Below are 19,811 nucleotides of genomic sequence, written 5' to 3'. Positions count from 1 at the left end.
ATGTATGACTACATTTTAATCTTTGAGAACATAATTATGGTAAAGCATAAATAAGAACAAGAAGTTAGTACGAAATTATTGGTATACAAACAAGCAAAATTTTGGAAAAATTTAGTCATTCTTAGAAAAATTTAATTCCTCGCAAATTAGCTTTTAGACTGTTATAAAAACCGGCATGGCATTTGGAATTGTGTTATTGTTCAACAAACATTGGAGGTCACTGTGCTTCTTTTTCGAAGTCGGATTGGAACTCTTGTAGGCTTTTTCAATTCGAAATTTACAAATGACTCCAAAGGTTTCTTGTTTTACTAGCTTTAACGTTAACTGATTTATAATCGTCCTGTTTGTACGATGTTTTATAAAAGAGTCTAAATGCTGATTTTTCTACTTTTAAATATAGAAATGTCATCAAATCTTTCAGGTCATAAAAATTGTAATGTCTTATTTCTGTCACCTTGAAAGGGTTTCTTGTCCTTCTGGCAGTTCTAGCTAATGTAACGTATTGTGATGGGACGAATACAGGACCAGACTTTAGCGATCTTTTAATACTGTATTTTTCCATATTAATGAGTGTGTACAGTCATACTCGTTTTGCGTATGATCTACAACAAGAAATTTGTGTGTAACGGTTTTGATTCGAAAGTGCGCCACAGCATACAAATCGGTTGTTATAATAAATTTTGAGTACAATAGCGGCTCAACCAAAATAATGCCAGCTGATATTAAAAACAAGAAGGTGTTGCATTACACTCCAATACTGGCACAACTCAAAAAGGGTCACTGTTACGTATTGACCGCGCCCCATTCACTCCCAAGGTTGGGGCACACTGAAGAAGTGCAACTGTTGACGCTTCTCGATGCAGTAAAAACTCAAATGGCATAACGACACTTGTGCTAGCTAGCGAAGAAAGATTGAACTAACTTTTTACTGTTATTGCGTAAATGTAGAGTCCACTATCTCAACCTTATTAGTTGTATTAACTCAAGAATTAAGAATTTTGCCACTATTGCAGCCAGTGAGCGATGTAATCAGCGTTTCTCCCATCGCAGGACTCCGCAACTGAAATGTTATATAATAATTAAATACGGAATACCACTATGGTAAATGACATAATTGAATATTTGCGATGTTTTCTTTATGCAACTAAATGCATTATGCTTAGCCATCCAAGTTTAGCTACATTCTAAGTAATAGAGGAGAAAAACTAATTAACTTTTTGCGTTAAAATGAAGAAAGTCAAATCTTGAAGGGCACACAATTTTTTCTTCTTCTCCCCATCGTGTTAAATATACAGCTGTCGTATGGCTCGATCGAGATGGTTGGCAATAACTGTTGGATATTTGGCGTGCCAGCTATACTCCCAAGAATATGGCGTGACTCAGCTTTCTGTGCGGTATTCACGTGGCTACGTCGACAGAGACAGACCGGGAAATTGATGGTGTACGGAAGATACTTGATGGGTGGGTTGGTAGGCTGTTAGGTAGGTAGCTAGCTAGCTGGGCTCTTTGAGTCACCTTTATCTGGGTTGTTAGCTGCACCAGGAAACTTCTAAACTGAACTTGGTATCATCCTCAGATAAGCGCCATCTGGCTGTTAAAAATGGGAGATAACTAATTTTTAAGGTCATAAACACTTGTCGTTTATTCTGAAGTGTGGATAAGCTAAGCTGGTAGGAGATAATAATACAATTTTCGTTTTGTTTCCTATAGAAAGGGCAAATTACAAAAAATTGTTAAGTAGTAATACCACTTATCAATCAACAAACAGTAGGTAACTAGGATTTTTGGCACCTATAGATATCAGAAATGTTTTTTCTTTTCATTATTTTATATTTAATAATTATTTAATTTATTTAATTATTAAATAACGATTTAATAAAAGTATTGCATATTATCATATTATTTAATTAATGTTGTGTTTATTAATAGATTAATTATAATATTAATATGACAAAACAATGAAAAGAAGTCAGCAAAGAAGGTTTTTGATCCAACAGCTGGGGAAAAAAAAAAGTTTTCTTCCAACTGTAGGTTTCGATGCAGCTAGCCACCGAATTTTTCTAAGTTATTGTCACAGCTGTTTATGGAGGAAACTCATATATATGATTAACAGTTTGCTGGCTAAAACAAAACTTCCTAACATCCACTCTGTACATCATCCCACTTAATTTGAATTTGTCTGCTGGTTCAAGCGTAATTTAATACCGTGAAAACTTCACCCTCATATTCTCTGAACTTATAAATGTCAATCATATAATCACTCAATCAACTGCCCAGGGGCTCACATCTAGTGAGTATGGGCTTGGCACACCCAGGGTCCTGAGCTGGATACCATCATTCTTCTCTTTCTTGGTGATTCCATTCTCTCTCTCTCTCTCAGGGTAACTCAGGAATTTTTTTTTTTTTGCTGGTGCAGCATAAGCCTCAGGCTTCCTTGCACTATATGGCTAGTAATAATAATAATAATATACAGTGGCAAACAAAAAAATTACAGCACCTTAAAAAAGTGACATTTGTAGTGAAGCGTATAAGATATTGATTACAGTCATTTTGTTTGTTGCAAAGTAAAGGTATTGCATCAGATAATGCTTCTATTGCATCAGACAGTAATTGCAAGGTATTGCTTCAGCTGTTTCTATAAATATGGCGTTGAAAAGGTATACACGCTCATTAGTATCCCGTTTTGCAGAGGTATAAGCATTGCTCCATATGTTCAGTTGACACCAAGAAAAAAAAAAGTGTACAGTAGCTGTTGCTCTGTCCCAGGAAGGGCTTTCTGTGTGTGCTATCGCTGATAAAATAGGCTGCTACAAGTCAACAGTATCCCGAGTGTTGAAAATTAAGCATGAAACCGGTGATGTGAAGAGAAGACCTGGATCAGGCTGTAAGAATGTGCCTATGCCTTCACAAGATTGATATTTGAAAAATGGCTATGCCTTCGTGATCGCCGTGCTAGTGCTCCTGATCTAAAACTGGACTCTGAGATGGCCTATGGTGTAGAAACAACTGCACGAACTATCCAAAGATGGCTTTCGGAATGTGGTCTGCATTCCTGTTGGCCCAAGAAGTCTTTGTTGACCCAACAAATGAGGAAGAAGCGACTTGCTTGGGCTAAAAAGCATGTTTCATGGACAAATGAGCAATGGGACACTGTCATCTTTTCTGGCGAATTGAAATTCAACCTGCATGGCTTGGATGGGAAGTGATATGTGAGAAGACAAAAATTGGAGGCATACCATTCTGACTGCATAACATCGACTGTAAAGTTCCACGCCAATGGTCTGGGAATGCATAACAAGCAAAGGGGTGGGGCGAATTAAGTTTATTAATGGAATGGTGAATGCAGAAACCTACACTGCTATCTGGAGGAGTGCCTGAAATCCGTTACTAGGGTTCACCACACAGACGTCCAAAACTGCATTTTTCAACAGGACTCGGCACCTTGCCACACAGCAAAATTGGTAAGTTTTATGCTGTCAGATTTAATGATTAGTTTGTCTTCTTGTCTTACAAGGCTTAAAACATATTTACATCGATGTTTTCAATCGTTTTTCTCCCTTAAGGTGCAGTCATACCCCAGAAATGCTGGCATTACAGTGTTGGACTGGCCTGGCAACAGTGCAGATTTGAACCCTATTGAAAATTGCTGGTACATAATGTCATCTAAAGTTGTTCAGAAGAAGCTAACAAGTAAGATTCAGCTTCAGGAGAGCATTGTAAGGTTGTAGTACCATGAAATTGGGCAACCATATATCCAGAAGTTGATTAACTCTATGTCAGATCATTGCAAGGCTGTAATTGTAGCTCAAAGAGGAACAACAAAATATTGAGGACTTATTTTGCTGATTTACAGTACATAATACTGTTACGTTAACATTTCAGTTTGTACACGTAAATGCAATAAAGTGTGTTTGGTTGTCATGATTACCTTTTGCATGATTTCTCATATTTCCATTAATTACGCATTTTACCCTTTGGGAAGATATTTATGGCAATTAAGTATATCAGGTGTAGTCTTTTTATTGGATTTTATTCACAGAGATATATATCCCATCTAACAAATGCATTTCGAACGTTTCTGCAACCCACAATGCAGTGCAAAACACATTATTTTCAAAATTAAAAGGCCTCCATAGCCGAGTGGGCAGGAGCGGGAGTGCAGTAGCACACGCTCTTTGAGTAGACCGGGGTTCAAGCCCATGACTGCTGAATACGGTCGATCCGCCAACCCTCACTGGACCATCGTGGCAGATTATGGTCCATTTCTCTCAGCATGAATTGTTGAGGAGTCTTCCATCCTGCAGTGGGTTTATAATGGCTGCACTTTACTTTTTTTTTTGCAAAATTCACAAGTGATGCAGTTTTTTGTCCCCCATTGTATATATAAAATAAAATGTGCATGCGCCGAGCGTGCATAGCGGAAGTTAAGTCAAACTTCTTTAGAATCTTTGTAAATTTAATTTTCTGTAGAAATATTTTGGTTTTTGAATTTTTAAAATCGAACTTCTAGAAGCGGAGATATAGCGATTTAAAAAGTAAACGTGACACACGTGCGAGTTACGCCATTGCCACTGCGTACGATGCTGGGTCGCTCGTGCCTGGTACTGAGTGTTATATATAATGGTTGGGAGCGAGAATCATTTCGTGTTGCCTCTTCAAGCACAATGCATGTGGCCAGTTAGTAGGCACATATTTCGGGAATACTATCTCTCTCCTACTGCAGATCTCAGTCTTATAATGGAACATGCATTCATGTAATAGCTCACTAACACTTAACAATGACTGAATCTCAGCTATTATACATAACAATGCTATAGGTTCAGAGCCATCTGTGAATCAGTTCATGTTATCACCATAGCAAGCTTCTACCAGCAAAACATTAGATTCATTTGCCTATGGGAAATGTTTTTCTCAGTTCCTTCATATATACTGTCTGTAAATTGCATGTGTTCTGTGGTCAATTTGCTGTTTGCTTGACAAAATACCCAATTTTCCAGGAGAAAAACCATGCTACCTTTGTCTGAGATGAACTTACTCATCCACGTTGTGAAAAGGGGCCATTAAAAATTCTCACTTCATCGACGAGACTCGAAATCAGGTCTTTTCCACACGGTGTAGGGTGGCTGGCGATTCTACCAACTGTGTTACCCACGATGGCGAACCTGTATTTGAACTTACTGGAAGTCCATACAGACATAAAGAAACAAAAGGCTTAAGCTAAACCTATTAGTTGAAAATGGCTGTTTCAACAAAAGATAAAGGGAAAAAAAAAAAAAAAAACAAATAGTACATTGATATTACACATCTACCAAATCTCTGGATTTACAACAGGGTCTTGTCTTTCTGATTTGTTTGCAAGGTGGATACATCCCTTGCACCTTAGTCTTCTTCCTTTTTTATCCCTGTCTGTAACTCCTAGTACACTCTCACAACTGTAGGTGGAAACAGTCCACTAGATGCACTGTCTTGGAGATGGATACACCTCCTGCCTTTTATTTACAGTCTCACCTCACTTAGTCCATCATACATGGCCTCTTTCTCTTACCACATGTAACATTACTTTCCAGTTAGAGAACCTTATTGATTCAATTCTTCTGGCCGAGCATTTACTTCATTCAAAGAATAGTCCATATGCTCCCATTAGGGTATTTGGGCCTATTTGGTGTCCTTTTAATGGAAGTATATGATCTGTCCTTAATGCAAAATATTTCAGTGCATTCAAATATTCAAAATATATTACAAGAGCAAGCATTCATCTCTGTGCAATTTCACAACTGGCATTATTGTAACCCTTGTAACGGTCTTCACCCACATTAATTTAGTGTGTTATTTTTAATTATTGCTAGGCTGTTGTCATCAATGCACTTTTTCTTTGCTTTAAAGTCTATAACATGTCATTTGTTATAGATTTTTACCAATCAGATATGCACTACCTGCCACTCCTCAAATTGCATGAAATTGTGTAACGAAATGTGCAGATATTTTGATTAATAAAAGTGGTCAACTGTTAGCAGGCATGGGTGATAGTGAGAAGTATATTATGCTGAATGGAGCTGAGCTTTCTTTGATTATGAACAATGAGTGCATGATGATACCAGATGCTTGCATAGTAGGTTATAGTGGGAATGAATATAGCTTTGTATAGCATTTGCAGCAAGCAGTATAATGCACTATATAAGGCAACTGTTAGATCACATTTGGAACTCTGTGTTCAAGTGTGGAGACCTCATCAGAAAAAAGGCAATGAGCTTCTTGAAAGGGTCCAAAGATGGGCAACTTTAAGGACAGATCGGCAGAAGGACAACTATATGAGGAAAGAATGTGTGGGCTACATAGCTTGGCAACCAGGCACCTCAGAGATGACCTGATTGAGGTTTATAATGCTCTGAAAGAGAGAGAGAGAGAGATTAGTAAAATGAATGAAGGTGGAATTCTCAGTTATAAAGAATTGCAGAACTAGGGGTCATAAATTCAAATTGCAGGGCTAGAGGTTTACATTAGTTTGTAGGACGTTTTTTTTTAGCCAGCAAGTCATTGATGGCTGGAACAAGTTGCCCTTACAGGTAGTTGAGGCTGACAGTTTGAATAAATTCAAAGGTCAACTTGTGTGAGGAGGGATGCATATAGTTTTTATTTTCTTATCTACTTGTTTTTTTTTGTTTTTTTTTACCAGTGCAGCAAAAGGCTGTGACTTCTTGCACTATATAGCAAATACTATTACTTATTACAGTTATATTTAACTGTATTAAGTAAGAGTATTTCTATATACTTTCTGTTAAAACCACATAGAGTCAGAGGTGTTCATAAGATTGAAAGAATACAAAACAGCACTGTGTTTACATTTACATGAGCTAAGACCACAGTTAACTCAAACACTTAACCATTACCCTCGTATTTAACAATTTCTAGAGCAGCTAGTTAACAGCAGTATACCTTTCTGAAACAGAAGTCCTCTTATTGAATCTACAACATGCAGATCTTGCAATTCTGTAGTTTACTGTTTAGAAACTTGCTTTGCTTTCCACAGTAAAGATTTAAAGTAAACTATTTTCAGAGTTATTCAAGAATTTCATGCTGTTATCTTGTTCTTCTTAGCCTTCTGTAATGACTTTTACAGGCACACTATAGCCAGTGTAGCTTATGCACCATTAAACACCCATAACGCACACACACATATGACTATTTTACATGGTTCATTTTGGAATATCACAGTAATAACTGATCTTGGTTTACTTTTTAATTTAATATCTGAAAGTATATAAAATCCTCTTTTTATTTAGATAATTTGTGACTTATCACTGATTGCTTGGATAATTGTTTCAAGATTACCAATGTTTGCAACAGGTAGGTCTGAATTTTCAGTAATTCTTAATCATTGTACTCAAATTTTCCATTCCAATTAATGCAGTCTATTATCATGTGATTTTAAAAATACATCCAAAGAAGATGTTTCAAAATAGACATCTTTGAACACTTGTAAAGGCATATAATAGTAGATTGCACATGATGATAATTGAATATTATTTGATTTATTTTAGCAATATTCTTCTGAATTTTGTCAAATGCATCTGAACTAAAATTCAAAAAGACTTTCATTTCCTCCTTGAATTTTTTAATAGGCATAATTTTAACAAATACCTCTAGCAAGTGCATCTCATTAAGATAATATAGAAAATTTTATTTTAATTTTGTTTTATATATACTTGACTGGATGATTTTTATCGACTTTCATATTATTATCATATAATTAATCTCCTGTAATGAGTGCATGATGATATTCATTAAGGTAGGTTTGGCATATTACCAGGGCCAAGCCAATTGGCAAGGCATAGAGAGGCAACAACTCCAGTTGCATATCTTATCGTTTCAGATACTTATTATTAATAAATTTGTTTATTGCAACATAAAGAAAGGTATATACTCATAAAAGCTGAAACATACACATCCCCCTTCATCCCATTATATTCAAGTGCATTCAGTCTAGCATTCAGTCCATAGGGTTAATGAATACAGGCTACGCTGTGTAAAATTCTACCCAGCGAGTCTTGCAATAATATCTCCAGGGCAGAATTCATTGACAAAGCATTCATTGTGAATTTCCTTCTGTCACACCTTGTCAAAATTCCAGAGACTTTAAAATGCAGCCTTATTATTGTTTGAACTGAGATATTTTATATAATTTGATTTGATGATATTGAAGATATTATATAATGTAATTTGATTTAATGATATTAGAGACATTGTTTAATGTGATATGAAATGTGAAAAGTAACTTTATTTAGTTATTATTATCTCTTTCTTCTTCTGACCAGAAAAAAGACTGAGCTTCTTGAAAGGGCCCAAAGATAGGCAATTTGAATGGTGAAATCAGCAGAAAGAAAGACTCGGATTATGTGGAAACTCGAACCATGAGGAAAGACTCGGATTATGTGGGCTACCTAATTTGGCAACCAGGCACCTCAGAGGTGACCTGATTGATGTTTATAAGGCTCTGAGAGGGATTAGTAAAATAATTGAAAGTGGAATTCTCACTGTTATAAGGAATTCTAGAACTAGGGGCCATAAATTCAAATTACAGGGATTGAGGTTTACATTAGATTGTAGGAAGTTTTCTTTTAGCCAGTGAGTATTTGATTGTTGGAAGAAGTTGCCCTTACAGGTAGATGAGGCTGATAGTTTGAATAAATTCAAAGGTCAACTAGATAGTTACCTGCGTGAGGATAGAAGCATATAATTTGTATTTTCGTATCTACTTGCAGGAGTTTTTTTTTTTTTTTGCCAGTGCAGCAAAAGCGTGTGGCTTTTGCTGCACTCTATGGTTCTTGCACTCTACGGCAAATACTATTACTAATATTTCACTCGATTCCAAGGACATTTTACAGCAATTTACTAAGAAAATGATAAAGGACATAATCTTTGCAGGAATTATCACCTTTCACAAAGCAAGAATTAACTATTGATTCTCAAATCAAGGAGGATGATAAAAAATTACAGGAGGTTAATGGAAAATTGGATCGAAAAAAACAGACGTTTTTAATTAATTATATTGAAGTATCTTGTTTTAAGTTATCAAACTGTACTGATGAAGACCATCTTTTACATCAAACAAATTTATTATTATAATTAATTTTGAAAGAAGGAAACATTATTAATTCTTACATCTGGAAAACAGAAGATTTCCAAATAAATCAACTTTTATAATACCGTTTTCGAGTTATATTATTAAGAAACCTTGGATGTATAGAGCCAAAATTGTAAAAGTAACTTCAGTTGATTACTTTCAAAATAATTCTTATAGCCTAATCTTCTTTAATTAATGATCATCTCATTGGAAAAATTGATTCTCTGTTTTGGAAGACCAAAACAGAGAATATAAACAGAGTTTATATGCCAAAAAAATAATAATAATAAATAAAATAAAGCATAAGTTTTTCAATAAGCAATAGCAGAATCTATATCAGGAAAGATCACACAATAAACATAATAAGAATTAATTGTGAAGAAGATCTTACCAAAATTAACTGAAATTTATTGAAAATCTGATGCTACTTTGTTAATTTTTTGTTAACTAATGGAAACAAATAACACTGAGTCAAATTCAATCTAGAGAATTACTAAACAAGACTTAAATAAGAGAATAGGAATCTGTCAATAAGTCCTTTTCTATTTTTTTTACTTAGTATCAGATTACTCAGACAAAATTGGTTTCATTTTCTGGAGTTAGTAGCAATTTGGAAAAAGTATGTGATATGTTTTGTTTTATTAGAAGTTAATATAAAATGTAATGAAATACTCAATGCCAGTTTTGTAAAGTAAGAGATAGTAAGGGGGGGGAAATGATTTTTTATTCACTCTTGTTGCAACATCAGGAGATTAATATTGCTTCTTAATTTATTGAAATTTGTTGCAACTAACAGTCAGAATAGAATTTCTTTGTATGTGCTTTTTATTGATCACCATCATTGTTAGTAAATAATTTCTTGAATGAATTCCAAAATTTATTATCTTCTCATTCTGAACTTACCATTAATAAATATTTTGTTGTTTGAGATTTAAATATTAACTTACTGAATGGTCATTTAGATCCTGCTATTTTAAATTACGTGTTCTATGTTAAATGAAAATGGCTCTGACCATACAATTTTTGGTGTTCCAAGGCAGCATTATTTGTCTGATGTATTGGTGAAATAAATCTTGCTTTAGAATATCTCAACCATTGCTAAACTTTCCATCACTTTCAGGACATTCAGTTATATTAGAATAAATAGTGGCTAATGATCCAAAAAAGCCAGCTTGTACACACAGCCAAAAAAAAAAAAAAAAAAAAAGTCCCAATATTTCCCATATCACCTGGCCATCGCTCTAACAGTTAGCCTAACTCTTCCTTGAATTTATTCAAACTACCTACTTCTGTAACATCAGATGGAAGTTTGTTCCAGAAATCAACTACCAGCTGGTTGAAGGCAAACTTCTGCATATCTATCCTACAACCCTTCTTCAATCTGAATTTATGACCCCTCACATGCATAGCCTGAGCAAGAGGAAAGATTTCATTGGCATTAAGTTTACTCAATCCATACAGAGCCATAAACATCTCAACTATATATCTTCACAGGAGCCTAGTCTCCAGATTCTGCAATTTACAGAACTGAAGCCTTTGTGTTCCTCTCGCTAATTTTGTTGCTCCTCTCTGCACTTCCAACACATCGACATCTAGAAGCAGACTGGGTCAAAAATTCTTACCGAGGAAAACCAGTAGCAGCCTCATACTTGTGTTTATGGCCAAAATCATATGGCCTTCAGCTCACTGGGGTTTCCCAGGTAAGTGTTATGGCCAGTCCACATCCTTCTACAAATGAAGCTTACAGACCTGTATGCAGTAATCAATATGTTGCCTAATGATTGTCTTATATAATGGGATAGACACCTCCTTATCTGTACTGGCAAAATTCCTGTACATCAATGACAAATTCCCATGGGCAGCCCTGGCTGTGTTTGCACTGCTCAAAAAACTTTGTATCTCACTGCACAATTACCACCAATCTTTTTCATTCTCCACTGCCCTAGTATGGTACCACACAGTTGGTATGTTAACTGAAAACATTATACTGAAAATAACAATGGGCTCAGCACTGAACCCTGTAGAATTCATTCCCCTAATAACATTTGCATAAAAGCAGTGCCCATTGATAACAACTGTCTTCTTCCACTCAGCTACTCCAATTTGTATAGCAGTCCTTTATGTGCAGTGGTATCAAAAGCTTTTTTGAAATCTAAGTATATGATGTCAAGATTATTTTTTATATCAAGTTCCTTTTGTCACCATGCTATAGTGTCCAATGAAATTGGCCAGACAAGATTATCCCTCAACAAATGCATGCTGTGACTGCAGTATAAGGCATTCCTGTCTAGATGGTCCTGCATTACCTATTATTTTTCCTGGAAAAGAAATCAAGCTAACAGGTCTGCAATTACCCATGTCATCCTCATCCTTTGAACTCCCTTGGTGAATTAGCAATACATTTGCTCATATTCAGTCGACAAAGACCTTCAATTTTTATCTAAGGGTGCTTTCATAATTATGTCTAAAGGTGTACTGAACACATTCTCCCTTAATGTACTTGGATAGACCCCAACCACTCCAGGCATCTTTTTTTATGTTTATTTTCCACATTTCTTCTCAGTTATTACAACGTTGTTCAACTCCCTGTTTGAATTTGATACACTTGCAACATCCCCTTCCAAAAAAATATTCTTTGTGTGCATATGAAGATGCAAAATATCTATTCAGTTTACCTCAAAAGAATTAACAGTAAAACCACTATATCTAATGGACCAGTGTGGTTAATTCATTCCCATCCTTCTATTGTTTGGCATTAGCATTGACAAATGATGCAAGAAAGTAAGCTTATACTGCATCAGCAAAAAAGAAAAAAAATAATAAATAAAAACAGATACCTCCCATTTCACCTATTCATTCTCTCCAATCATTTGTCTAGTTCTACCTTGAATTTATAACAGCTGTCAACTTCCACAACAACAGATGGATGTTTGTTCCAGCAAACAACCACCTGCTGGCTTAAGGCAAACTTCCACACATGTATTCTGCAATTGCCCTTTCTCGTTTTCAATTTGTGCCCCCTCATGTGTGTGGTCTGAGCAGCAAGAGGAAGAATTTCATCAGCATTAAACTTCTCAATCCATTCAAAGCCTTAAACACCTCAATCAGATCACCTTGAAGGTGCCCAGTCTCCAGACATGGCAATCTGCAGAACTGAAGCCTTTGTTACGAGCGCCCCTTTGCTTCCCCACACCAATCTCATTGCCCTTCTCTGTACTTATTCCAGCAGCTCCACATCCTAAAATGAGGCTTCCAGACCTGTATGCAATACTCAAGATGTGGCCTGACATTGCCTTGTACAATGGCCTTGTACATAATCACCTCCTTATCCCTGTTAGCAATATTCCTGTATATCATTGACAAAACCCCATGGGCTGTCCTGGCAACCTGTCTACATTACTCAGAGAACTTCATATCTGACCACACAATTATCCCCATGTCCTTTTCACTTTCCACTACCCTGATTGTAGTATCACATGGTTGTTATATTACTTTTTTTTTTTATTTTTATTTTTGGAAGTATCTGTAGAAGAGGCATGCAGCAGAAACAGTACGTCTATGAGAAAGCGAGTGGAGAGACTCTGGTAGTGGTAATGAATGAGCCTGGAGTACTGGGGTCCATAGTTAAATACATTTATAGTTATTACCCAGTTTATTAACAAAAACAAATTTTAATAAAATATAATAAGATAAAACCAGTAGCTTTCGGGACGCGTGTCCCTTTGTCAACTGACAAGTTAATACCAATTTTGAATACAATACAACGAGCAAAGTGGCACGTTAATCATGCATCATTGTTGTTGCACGGACGTGGGCTGCTTCTACGCCACTGATCATCCAGCAATAAAACAGTAGTTTCCAGGATGGGATGTAGACGCATGCCTTTCTGGCGATTTAATGCCTTAGGATTGTTTATTATGTTGAGTGACTCTAGCCATAGGCGGTGGTGAAAGTGTCGTGAGTGGTCCACTATCTCAAAGTCGCGTTTGGGGTCAAGATCGTGGTTGGTGGCCCAAAAATGTTCTGCGACCGCGGACTGGTCAGTTTCGGCAAGCCGGATTGCTCTGTCGTGTTCCGTGAGGCGATCTTGGAGATGTCTTGATGTCTCCCCTATGTAGCAACTGTTACAGTCTCTGCAGGTGATACGATACACCACATTGCTGCGTAAGACAGGTGTGACAGTGGTCTTCACATTGGAGACAAGTGACCGTAGGTTCCTGCAGGGTGATTGCACACATTTGATGTTGTAGCTTCTAAGGACCTTCGAGATGTGTCCTGACACTCCTGGATAATACGGAATGTAGGCGGACGATATACCGACCTGCTTCGGAGGTCTTGGGTTGGATGTGAGTTCTTCTGCCTGTAATAGGCATCTGCTTAGAACATGGGGTGGATAACCGCATTTGGTTAGGTCCGTCTTCACACGGGAGATCTCGTTACGCCTAATTGTGTCGCCTAATTTGTTTTTGTTAATAAACTGGGTAATAACTATAACTATATATGTATTTGTGGAGAGAGACTCTGTTAGAGATAAATCATTAATTAACCTAACTTGCCCTCTTCTGAATGGAATCAAGAAGCCTGAGAGAGGTTTTGGGTTGTTGTTGTTGTTCTTTGGTTTTTAGGAGCATTAGCAACTAAGGCCATATTGCTCCAGGATATGCGGTGGTCATTCCCTGACCTTTCTGCATCCTCCGTATTTGGTGGTGAAGGGCTCGAACCCCGGTCTAATCAAGAAGCGTGTGCTACGCACTGCTGCTCCTTCCCACCTGGCTACGGAGGCGCCTGAGGTTTTGGGGGCACCACCCAAGATGTGGGAACAATATTCCATGGCAGGGCGGATTTGCGATTTATACAGAGTGAGCAGCTGTTTGGAAGAAAAGTAACGCTGAGAGCGAAAGAGAAAACCAAGTTTTTTAGATGCAGAGGAAGCAATATTTGCAATGTGCTTGTGCCAAGAGAGATTAGAAGTCAGGGTAATCCCCAAAAGAGATATATCATTTTGCCTAGAAATCGGAGTGTCACTAAAGATAAGCATAGGAGCAGAAGAATCCTTTTTGCGAGATATAAGACAAGACTGAGTTTTAGACGGGTTGAAATCAACTAAGTTGTCTTTGCCCCACTGGAGAATTACCTGAAGATCGGCATTTAAGGAATTGGTAGCAGATTTTCGAGAAGTTGAAGCTGATTGAGCAGGACAAGGTTTCTCAAAATGGAAAGTTGAATGCAATGTGCTATCATCGGCAAAACTATGGATAGGATTTCCAGTCAATGGAAGAAGGTCATTAATATACAAGAGGAAAAGAGTGGGGGAAAGAACTGAACCTTGGGGGACACCGGCATTAGTGGAGAAGTTAGAAGACAGAGAGCCATCTACCATCACCCTCAGTGAGCAATCAGAGAGAAAACTGGATAACCAATTACTAAAAACAGTTGACAAACCATAAGGTGGAAGCTTGTTTAGAAGGCATTTATGCCAAACACGATCAAAAGCCTTTGAGATGTCAAGAGCAACTACTTGTGTTTCACCGAACCTTTCCACTGAATTAGTCCATAAATGGGTAACATAAGCCAGAATATCACCAGTGGATCAACACTAACGGAATCCATACTGGCGATCGTTGATCAGATGGAAGGTTTCTACGTAGTTTAAGAGTTGGCAGTTAATTGATTTCTCCATTACTTTAGAAAGAGTAGAAGTTTCAGGTGGTAGATGACTTTCATCAACCGGTGAAATACCACCACTTTGCTTATTGGAGGCTTGAAGTGGTGAAACCCATGTTTAGTCTCTAGAGCAAAGTTTCCGGCATCCCCCCCCCCATACTTCTCCTTCAACCCATGCACAGTACTAAGTACTATAGGTTTTTGATACCTTTCGTGTTTGGGGTTTTCATAAAAAAAAAAAAAAAGTAATTGCAATGGGACGATAATTGGATGGGAGGGATTTGTCACCCTTTTTACGAACTGGCTGGATATGAGCAAATTTCCAAGCAGAAGGAAAAACACCTTTGGAATAAGAAAGTGAAAAAAGGTGGCAAAGAATAGGAGTAAGTTCAGGAGCACAGGTTTTGAGAACAAGTGGAGAAATACCATCAGAACCTGGAGCTTTCTTAGCATCAAAATTCATCAAAATCCTTCTGATATCCTTTTGATGGAAGACCACAGGAGGCATTGAATGGAGTGTGTTGGGAATGGTGGGAGGTGTTTTACCAAGATCATTAATACATGAGCTGGAAAAAAATGGGATGCTAGCAGGTCAGCTTTATCCTTGGCTGAAGTGACAACAGAACCATCTGGTTTGGACAGAGGTGGGAGCAGAGATGGGCAAAAGTTGCGGCCAATAGCTTTGGCAAGAGACCAGAATGCTCGGCTACCATTAGGGCAAGAAGCAAGTTTTCTACTCTTAGCCTGTTCACACTCTAGTTTGGACTGATTAATAACTGCTTTACAATTGTTGCAAGCTTTGGTGTAGGCAGAAAATGAAACTGAAGAATTAGAAACAAGCCAATTATGATATGCAACATTCTTCTCTTGATGAGCCTTAGCACATTTATTGGAAAACCAAGGTTTAGATAAAGGATGAGATTTTAAAGTGGAGTGTGTGATAAAGGATTCCATTCCTGCAAGAATAATTTCACTGACATGATCTAAGCAAACGCTGACATCAGAAGTTTTGAAACAGTAATCCGACCAAGGAAAAGAAGAAAAGAAGTCTCGCAGGTCGTCCCATTTTGCATTCTTGTAATGCCAAACAACACAAGGTTGGGAATAACCATGAGATAAAGGTTCCATTGGAGAAGAGACAATCACCAAGTTGTGATCTGAAATGCCTAAAGGACCTCTCACTTCGACCGTGCACTTAGAAGAGTTGTTTGTGAGAAAAAGATCAAACGTATTGGCTGTATGATTAGGACTGTCCAGCATTCTTGTAGGTAAATGAACAATCTGTGCTAGGTTATTAGTAATTGCAAAAGCCTCAGCATGTCGACCTGCTGGGTCGGTGTGACTATAAAATGGAAGCCAGCTGGAGTTGTGAACATTAAAATCACCAAGGAAAATTACCTCACTGTTAGGAAAGTTGGACTGGAGAAAGTCAAGTTGCAAAGAGAGGAAGTCAAAGAGCTCCAAGTGATTAGTGAAGTTGGGAGAACGGTAGAAACAACAGATGAATTTGACACAATGAGGTAGAGAGATTTTAAGCCAGAGAAGATCAAAGAGAGGAGATTCCAAATTGCCAAGTCTCTGACAGGGAATATCAGAACGGACATATGGGTTACTTTGCATTTATCAGTGTTAAACTTTAGTTGTCACTTCTCTGCCCATCTGCCTAACACTCTTTTAGATCCTGTTGCTGTAACATACTGTCATTAACCATCCTTCCAACCTTTGTATCATCTGCAAACTTGGACTTTAAGGCCTCATATGGCTCATCAGTATCATTGATAAATATAAAAATCAACAATAGACCCAGTATTGAACCCTGGAGAATTCACTAATAACATTAATCCACAAAGAGCAGTGTCCATTGATTACCACCCTCTATCTTCTAACACTCAGCCATCCCTTTACCAATAGCAGCAACTTGCCCTTAATGAAGTACTGATGCTCCAATTTGTGCAGCAGTCTTTTATGTGCAACAGTATCAAAAGCTTTTCTGAAATCCAAGCATACGATGTCAAAATTATTTTTTTGAATTGAGTTCTTTTATGATCACATCGTGGTATCCAAACAAATTGGTCGAACGAGATTTCGATTTCCCCTGAACAAACGCATGCTGTGTCTGAAGTATAATTGCAGTCTTGTCTTGATGATCCTGCATTACTTCTTTTACCAATTGACTCTATTATTTTCCCTGGAACAGAAGTTAAACTCACAGGTCTCTAATTACTCCTGTCACCCTTTCATCCCCCTTTGTGAAATGGGGATGCATTTGCACATCACCAGTCCACAGGGACCTCCTCTGAATCCAAGGATGCTCCATAATTATGGCTCAGGGCAGGGCAGGCGCTAGATTAGCCGTCAGCAACTGGTGCCCTAGGCAAATCATGAAGTCAGCACCCCCAGACTCCAAGGGAAGTATAGGCTGAGGACAGTAGGCTGCTGCCTAGTTGGCCTAATGATAGCACCGGTCCTCTCTAAGGGTCTGTTAGGGGTGTGCTGCCTCCCTTCCACCCCAGGTGCCTCTCTTATGTTTAACTTCAACAATTTATTTTCCACTTTGCTCTCAGTTTAAGGAGCTCTCAGTCTAATAAGGAGCAAAATAATTTTGCTCCTTATTAGAGTTTGATAAACGTCCGGCATCCACTTCTCAGAAAAATTCTTAATCTTCATATGTTCATGCGCGTGAAGAATAATAACTTCATGATAGTTATTATTTGAGTGAATATTAACTTCATGATAGTTATTATTTGAATGCACGTTAACTTTATGATAGTTATCATTCATTCATTGAATGACCGCTATTCATATGTGAATGAAAGACCACTGAATTTGGCTCATTCACTCACACATGAAGAATTCCTCATGTGTGAATGTAAGATGCAAAATGCTCATTCAGTTTGGCAGCAACCTGAGCAGGACCAATTTGATTCATTCCCTTCCTTCAAGTGTTTACAGTGTTTCATTGCATCCTTTGCCAAAGATTTCTCATAATTTGCCTTCACTTCCTTGACCCCCCCCCCCTCTCTCTCTCTCTCTCTCTCTCTCTCTCTCTCTCTCTCTCTCTCTCTCTCTCTCTCTCTCTCTCTCAGTTTAGTTTACTATAGACTTCTGCATTGCCTGATAATTTATATGCATCCCATACCTTTTTATTCTCTGCCACACGTTTATTCAGTTCATGTGACATCCATTAGGCCAATTCCTTGAAGAGTATTTCCTAGTTGGTAGGAAAAGCCTATTAGCTTCTATGATTATTTTCTTGAATGTTTGCCATTTAGAACTTGCTGGTGGTAACACCATCAGTTGGTCCCACTGTATAGAATTTAAAAACTGTCTGAGACCATTGTAATCACTTTTATGAAAACAAAACCCATTCCCTTTACTCTTGATGGTGGTTACATCCCACAAATCCCACATGCATGAATTATCACTGCTATGAAATCAAGAGTATTACCTAGTCTTGTTGCCTCTGTAATGTGCTGGTGTAGAAAACATTCATCCGATAAATCCACAAAACTCTTGCCTGGCTGTGAGTGACCAACCCACAAATTACAGTTAATATTTGGAAAGTTAAAATCCCCCCCATTATAAAACATTCTGATATAGTGGCCCACTTCATTTCTCTGTACCGTTGTTCATTGTACTCATCAGAGTCATTAGGATTATAACACTTTAGGGATTTCAGGGACTGGGGAGGGGAGTCATCATGGATCAGGTAAATACATGGGCTGTGTTTGGGTAACTAACAGTAAGAACAGATGCATATACACCAATACTAGGAGTATAGTAGATGAATTTGAAGTGGTGGTCAAGACATCAAAGGCTGATATTTTTGGTATATCAGCGATGTGGTTTCACAAAGATATAAGTAGTGCAGAACTGGAATTTACAGAGTACAGTGGTACAGAAAGGATAGACAGGATAGGAAGGGAGGTGGGGTTATGCTCTCAGTTAAGAAGCACATAAAATCTAAGGCAGTGCATCCAGTTCACATGGGTGGGAAGTAGTGCTGTACAGTGTTCAGTCAGTTTGGTGTGACATAATCACTGGGAAAGTAAAAATTAGAGTAGAAGTGTGTTATAGGCCTAACAGCTGTACAGTGAAATAGAGTGGGCCAGTAAATCAGAATGCCTTATAATAAGGGATTTTAACTTTCCAGATACTGACTGGAACTTGTGGGTTGGTCACACACACACACACACACACACACACACACACACACACACACACACACACACACACACTAGCAAGGTTTTTGTGGATTTATTGGATGATTGTTTTCTACAGCAGCATGTTTGAGAGGCAACCAGAGGGAGTAATAGTCTTAACCCGATTATCAGCAGTGATTATTCGTGCATTAAGAATTTGTAGATAAAATAACCACAGTGTACTGGTGTGGTATTTACTTAAAGATGTAAATATGATCAGGGGTAAAGGGAACGGTTTTTGCTTTCGTAAAGGTTACTACATTGGTCTCTAACAGTTTTTAAATTCTATAAAGTGGGACCAACTGATGATATTACCAACAGCAAATTCTAAATGGGAATCATTCAGGGAATTAAGCATGGATCCTACTAGACTTTTTATACCCGCTAAGATATACTGTTCAAGGTTTAGGTCTAAATGGATGTTAGATGAACTAATGACACTCGTGGCAGAGAAGAAAAATGCATGGGATTCATATAAGTTATAAGGTGACATAGAAGCCTATGGTATATGGTAAATATAAGCTAGTCTGTAATAAAGTTACAAAGGAGATTAGGCAAACAAAGGCAGATTATGAGAAATCTTTGTCAAACAATGCAAATAAAAACAGTAAAGACTTCTTTACTTATGTAAATTCTAGAAGGAAGGGGTTGAATCAGATTGGTCCACTTGACATTGACGGTTCGATTGTTGATGAACCTGCCGAGGTAGCTGTAATTGAATGAGTATTTTGCATCTACATTCACACATGAGGAGGTCTGTAGGGAAGTGGAGGCCAGAAGCTTATCAAACTCTGGCAGGGAACTAAATAATTTTGTAATAACTG

The 19,811-nt window shown here is 37.6% G+C and overlaps 1 protein-coding gene across 2 annotated transcripts in view; it reads left to right on the top strand.

Moving 5' to 3' along the window:
• Positions 1-1,451: 1,451 nt before the first annotated feature.
• LOC150081550 (organic cation transporter protein-like) overlaps positions 1,452-19,811 on the top strand; it is a 165,577-nt gene continuing 147,217 nt past the window's right edge. For both annotated transcript variants that reach the window (XM_090380098.1, XM_090380096.1), the window contains exons 1-2: positions 1,452-1,771; positions 7,281-7,344. The gene's annotated coding sequence lies outside the window, so the exon portion shown is untranslated. The remainder of the gene's footprint in view (positions 1,772-7,280; positions 7,345-19,811) is intronic.

Source organism: Mastigoproctus giganteus, chromosome 8, assembly GCF_048544385.1.
Source record: "Mastigoproctus giganteus isolate SK-2022 chromosome 8, ASM4854438v1, whole genome shotgun sequence".
In the NCBI taxonomy this organism is placed as follows: Eukaryota; Metazoa; Arthropoda; class Arachnida; order Uropygi; family Thelyphonidae; genus Mastigoproctus; species Mastigoproctus giganteus.
Note: the sequence above shows the minus strand (reverse complement) of the source record. Positions and strands in the feature narration are given on the sequence as shown.